The 6,304-nt window shown below is 42.5% G+C and overlaps 1 long non-coding RNA gene across 1 annotated transcript in view; it reads left to right on the top strand.

Moving 5' to 3' along the window:
* The window catches only part of LOC107182308, a 3,004-nt gene extending 1,989 nt beyond the window's left edge, over positions 1–1,015 (top strand). Inside the window, exon 2 of the long non-coding RNA XR_001513032.1 lies at positions 474–1,015. This is a non-coding gene — a long non-coding RNA (uncharacterized LOC107182308). The remainder of the gene's footprint in view (positions 1–473) is intronic.
* The last annotated feature ends 5,289 nt before the right edge of the window (positions 1,016–6,304 follow it).

Genomic DNA, 6,304 nt, shown 5'->3' with positions numbered 1-6,304 from the left:
GAGGGAAGGAGGAGCGGGAGGTTGAGAGGAGCGGGGTGCTGCGGGACCTTTGCGCCCACACCTTTCGGGCCCTGAGTGTTGCAGCCCCTGATCATTCTCGTCCGCAGGTGTCTGGACGGCCAAGAACAAACTCCTCCATCATCAGATTCCCAATCCTTGGGAGCCGAGATGGGAAAGATGGGGGAGGGAGGAGGGAAAGCCCCTCACCTTGACTGTTCGCCCACGCACGTTCTCTGGCACTGTGCTGCCTCGGTTCACACGTGGGAAAATTAGCCGAGGTCTGTCCTACCCCATCCTTTGAGGGAACTAAAGGAATGTCCAATCTTCTCCACCCCCAGAGACGGGCCAGAAACATTTCCAAGTATTGACTGTGTCACCGAGGAACACCAATTAGGCGCCTGTGCTGCCCCTAGGGACTCCTTGTGGGCACTTGGCTGGTCGTTGAGAACTGATTTGCTTGCTTCATTTCCCAGCCCGTACTTATTCGCCTGGCACGGAGGGTGACCTCAGCAAGTAGCGCGTGAACCAGGAGGCGAGTTCGGAGCACCCGATCGATCCGGAGCCTTTATGAAGCTTTTACAGCGTTCCCAACAATGCTTCGTCCTGGGCTCTGTCTGCGCCAACACAGGATTTACGCAACACCTGCTGTCTGCCTCCCCTACCGTGCGGTGTCTGGGCACCCCACTCAGTCCCTAGGCTGATGAAGGGCCTATTTTTCCAAAGGAACATTTGCCGCGCAAGTACTGCGTGCTTAGCTGTGATGTGGCAGGGAGAAGGAAGCCCAGATGAAGCTGGACCCCCGCCGTCACCTGAGGAGCTAAGGAAAACAGGCTCTAATCAGATTAGTGCTTGCCTGTATGGAGCTGGGCGAGTCATGCCCACTCACCAGGCTTTGGTGTCCCTTTCTCTTAAACAAAAGAATGGGATTAGCAGTTCTTTGCTTGGAAATACCGGTGGCAATTGAAGAGCAACGTGTGTCTCCCCTCTTTAAAATAAATGTTAACGTGAAGTTAAATGGAGTTTTAACTCATAAATAAATATTCATGTATTACAAACAAAAAAGTTGAATCCAGTAATTATGAATAAATTACATAGACCAGATTCACAAATGCTAATCCTCCTCCTCCTCCTCCTCCTCCTCCTCCTCCTCCTCCTCCTATTTCTGTTCTTTTTGCTAATTCCTTTTCTTAACAGCAGAGTGCAGGCCATAAATTTTATAAATTAGACTTCATTCTTATTTTTTTCTATTTTCAGACATACTCAAGTAGAGTCAACAATGATCCATAGCACATGCCAGAAATATTTCCTTTCATTGCAAGTCCTGGTATTTAAAACGGAAAGATCCTTACTATATGCCTCGCTGAGCTTCACAGACTTGATTGTTTCATTCTACTCTTTTGATGTATGTGATAAAGAACTAGTATCTAGATTCTGGGATGTATAAAGCACATCTACAAATCAGTCAGAAGAGGCACAAACACTACACTGGAAAATGGACAGTGGATATGAATAGGTAATTCACCGCAGGAGTCCCCTGAAATGGCCAATATGTATAACCTCTGAAAAGATAACCCATTGTTTTTCGTTATCAGGGAAATTCGAAATTAAAACAATTAGATGCATTTCACATCTACTAGGTGTGATGTTTCATACTTTTATCACTGGAGCTTAGTAGAGAGTGGCACTCAGTATTTTTCAAATTGTATAGCCTTTGTGGTCATTCTGCATTATGGTTTCTGGGGCATTTTAGATGGTCTACCCATAATTAAAGAGATGCAAATTAATACAATGGGATCACATTTTTCATTTATTAGATTGGCGAAAATTGCCAAGCCTCATAATAATCACATTCTATCTATCTATTTATCTATATCTTTATCTATATATTTTTCTAAACTGTTTGATAGTAGTTGTAGACACAATGGCCTTTCAACGAAATAGTTAAGTATGAATTTCCTAACAAGGACATTTTCTTACATTCCTACCAGCAGTGTATGAGGGTTCCAATATCTCCACATCCTCATCAACACTTGTTATCTGACTTTTTCATTCTAGCCATCCTAGTGGGTGAGCCAGTAACGTCCCTCTATAGGAAAAGGAAATCCTGGGTCATGTGCTGCATTCTGTTATCAGGTCTTCTCAGCCTCCCTCAGTCTGAACAATGCCACACTCTTCCCTTAACTTCCATGATCTCGACGTTTTCAAAAAGTCACAGGCCAATTATTTGGAAGAATGTCCTTCAATTTTGGGTTATCTGATATTTCCTCAGGGTTAGATTTGGATTCTGCATTTTTGGCAGGAATTCCAAAGAAGTGACCTGTATTTTTCTTAGAGTGTATCCGGAGGCACAAGGTATTGGTTAGTTCCCAAATGGTTATTAGCTTTGCTGATTTGATTAAGGTGGCATCTTCCAGGTTTCTCCACTGTAAATGTACTATTTCTCTTTGTAATGAGTAAATGTCTTGCAGGGACATACTTTGAGACTATGTAACTCTCCTGTTTTTCTTCAAACTTCCACTCACTAGTTTAGCATCCTTGGTGATTCTTGCCTGAAACAATTACTACGATTATGAATTCTTCTTTTAACTTACAGGTTAAAGTCATTTACTTTATTTATTAATAAAATAGCTTAGCTCTGCCAGCATGGCTCGGTGGTTGACCGTTGACTTATGAACCAGGAGGTCATGGTTTGATTCCTCATCAGGGCACATGCCTGGGTTGTGGGCTCGATCAGGAGGTAGCCGATCAATGATTCTCTCTCATCATTGATGCTTCTCTCTCTCCCTTTCCATTCCTCTCTGAAATCAATAAAAATATATTTAAAATGAAAGTAGTTTAATTGAAGTATAATTAACGTACCATAAACTTCACTTGAGATAGTTGTACAATGCTCAAATTGTTCTAGATGTGGCCAGTGGGAGTCCCCTCCAGTTGGCTCCTGTGTCCTTTTGGCGTATCTCCATCATTTTTTGAGCATATCTTTCCTTCAGATTACATCAGGATGTTTCAGGCTCATCTTGTACTTTCCCAGTTCTGGTCCTGGAGTCAGCCATCTCCCCCAAGAAGCACTGTTTACTTTTAGTGAAGAACGGCATCCAGGAAACCAAGATCTGGGCACTAGAAGTACTTACTGCTTCTGTAGTGTGGCTGATTCTAGGCTCGCTCAGTGGACAAAGTTAGGAAATATATGTAATCTCCTATATATGTACCATATGTAGTGAAACCATATGTACATATGTATGTAAATAATCCACACATCTATCTTATATATCTACTTTATATGAAAATCCATGAATTCCTATTGATATCTATAATACCAATCCCATACTAGGGTGTTCATCATAGCTTTTCCCTTTTCTGAATTTGTAACTCCATCCTCCAACAGTGAGAAACATAATTCTAATTATCCACAAGAATTTTACTTATTTGCTCAATCCTAGGATACACATTCAATAGTTTCAGATTCATGCCCTCGCTGGTTTGGCTCAGTGAATAGAACGTCGGCCTGCAGACTGAAGAGTCCCGGGTTCGATTCCAGTCAAGGACACAGGCCCAGGTTGTGGGCTCAATCCCTAGTAGGGGGCATGCAGGAGGCAGCCGATCAATGATTCTCATCATTGATGTTTCTATCTCATTGAGGTTTCTACCCCTCTACCTCCCTCTCCACTCCTCTCTGAACTAATAAAAATATATTTTTAAAAAATAGTTTCAGATTCACTACCCATACAACTATAGAAGACAAATCTACTAACTAGAGGTCAGTATTTGTTACAGTGCTTTTTGTCTTTAACCTGATAAATACCATGTTCAAAAGTTACTTGGGTTAGTTCTTCCCATTCCCTTTAAGTGAGGCTCTGTTTAAAATGCAATTAAGGTTCTTCTGTTTCTGATTGTATTCTGTTTTAGGATCCCCCACATCCCTGTTACTTTTATTTATTTTTTTAGTATGTGAAACATGAACATGGTTTCAAAAGTCAGAACTATTCCGATAAGTAAACTCAGTCAGAAATATCACTTTGTCCGTTCCTTCTAGTCTGCTCCCACCCAGTGCCTCTAGGCAACCAGTATCAATAGTTGCTGGTTTATCCTTCCTTTGTTTCTTTTTGTAAAGATAAGCAAATATACGTGTTTTCTTGTTAATTCTCACCAAGGATATTTTTTCCATTGATTTTTTTAGAGGGACTGGAAGGAAAGGGGGAGAGAGAAACATATCAACTAGTTGCCTCCTGAACCACCCTGACTGGGACCAGGGATCGAACCTGCAACCCAGGTAAGTGCCCTTGACTAGGAATCTAACCTGCGACCCTTTGGTGCACAGTATAATGCTCTAACCACTGATCAACACTGGCCAGGGCACTTATATCATCTTGGTTTCTATATCAAGGTTTGTATACTATAGATACTATTGTGCATTTTGCTTTTTTTTTTTTCTTTTCACTTAACCGTATGTTCTGGAAACCGGTCCTCATCAGTTCATAGTTTTCTTCCATTGCTGTGTAGGATTCCATTGTGTGAATGTATCACAGTTTATTCAACCACTGCCTACGCCTAGGAACTGACATTGTTGCCTTCCCCCCACCCCACCCCCCAATTATCAGCCAAGCTACAATGAATAAACTTGTGCATATGTATTTTCACATTGTTGGAAGTTTATCTTTAGGGCAAATTGCCAGAAGCGGGATTGCTGGGACAAAAGAGAAACACATATTCATTTTTGTTAGATGACAAATTCCCTTCCATTGGGGTTATAAAAAGGACATTTAAAAAAGCACAAAGAAGAAAAGCTGCTATTCATAAGAAAAACCAAACAGTCTTTCTTGCTGCCATTTAATAGTCCATGTTGGTTTTAAGATTGAGGGATTTAACTTTTAAAACACTGGTTTTTACAGAGTGATTAAATTTCACCAACATTGTTGGAACCTCTGTCGGTGGTTACACCCTCCCCACAACAACCTAATTCTGCCATCAGAAATGCCCATTTCTGGTGGGAAAAAAGAGTAACTAATGTAATAATCTGAACAATAAAGATTTAATTTAAAAAATGCAAAAAAAAGAAATGCCCATTTCATGGAGGCAGCAACTGATGTCACATATAATAAGCCACAGGAGGACCGGTGTCTGTGATTCAAACCTTGTCTGTCTGGGCTACAGGCGATTTTAGAGAGTAAGCCTTTGTTTCTTTGTGGGATCCCAGGCTTCCCAGAAAATCTGATCCAAGCTCTCTCGTTAGGAATACTGAGAAAGAGAAAAGCAGCCCCCACATCCAGGACCTGGCCTCCCACTCACAGCTAGACCTTGGTGTCATCCTGTTGAACGTGAGCAATTGTATATAGACCATCAGCTTCAGACAAGGCCACTTTGCGACTGGGATAGATTGAGATAAAAGCAAGACCACTCCATAATCACATCTGAATACAGACAGAACAGGAGCACTGGTCAAGCCACACAGATGACCATCTGACCCTACCACACAGAACTTATCTGTAATCGTCCAGAGGAATAAACCTCCTTCTTTAGAAAGATCCTTTTTCAATGTTAGAAACCAATGCTTGATGAATACACACCTACACGATAGCTTTGGAGCAGAGCTGTAGTGACAGGCTGACAGCTGGACAGATAGGTCCCTCAGAGGAAGGGAGCAGAAGAGCCTAGAGCTCTGACATGCCTGGGAGGGCCATCTGCCTTGAATGGAGACCTAAGATGGAAAGGAGCTTTTACTTTCCTCCTGGGCTGCCTTTGTGCTGTTAGGTCCACTGCGTACTTAGAAGGCTCCCTGGAGAGACCTCACGGTCCTTTTCTCACGCTGCCCTAAATTCTACCGTTAGATTAATCTCACCGTTTCCAGTGAGGCTTTGCCTTCTTCCACAAACATGTTAAACCACTTTTGGGAGACATTGGCATTTTACTATAAACTAACTTCTAATCTGTCACAGGAGTCAGAATTTCTGGTGGCTGAGAGAGATGAGGTAACTTTACTGCATAAACCTGAGGTTGTCCAAATGCTGGGCAGAGAGGGACCAAGGCTGCCAGTGATTACATTTAAGGATGCAGTGGTGGCCTACTATAGTAGGCAGGTATTCCTTTTGTCAACTCAGCACCCCTGCCTCTTCTATTAAACACCACCCTCCATTTTCTTTTGGTGACACACCTCACCCCACATGTAGTTCCTATGGGACTAACTCCCCCCAGCCGTTTCCAAAGCTCTAGGAGTGGACCCTTGACTAGCATAGTCTATCAGAGCAATCTCTCATCTTGTCCACGGAGCCAGGAGTGGGTATGTGACCCAAGCCAGACCACATGACCT

The sequence above is a fragment of the Myotis davidii genome, unplaced genomic scaffold, assembly GCF_000327345.1.
Source record: "Myotis davidii unplaced genomic scaffold, ASM32734v1 scaffold855, whole genome shotgun sequence".
Classification (NCBI taxonomy): Eukaryota; Metazoa; Chordata; class Mammalia; order Chiroptera; family Vespertilionidae; genus Myotis; species Myotis davidii.
Note: the sequence above shows the minus strand (reverse complement) of the source record. Positions and strands in the feature narration are given on the sequence as shown.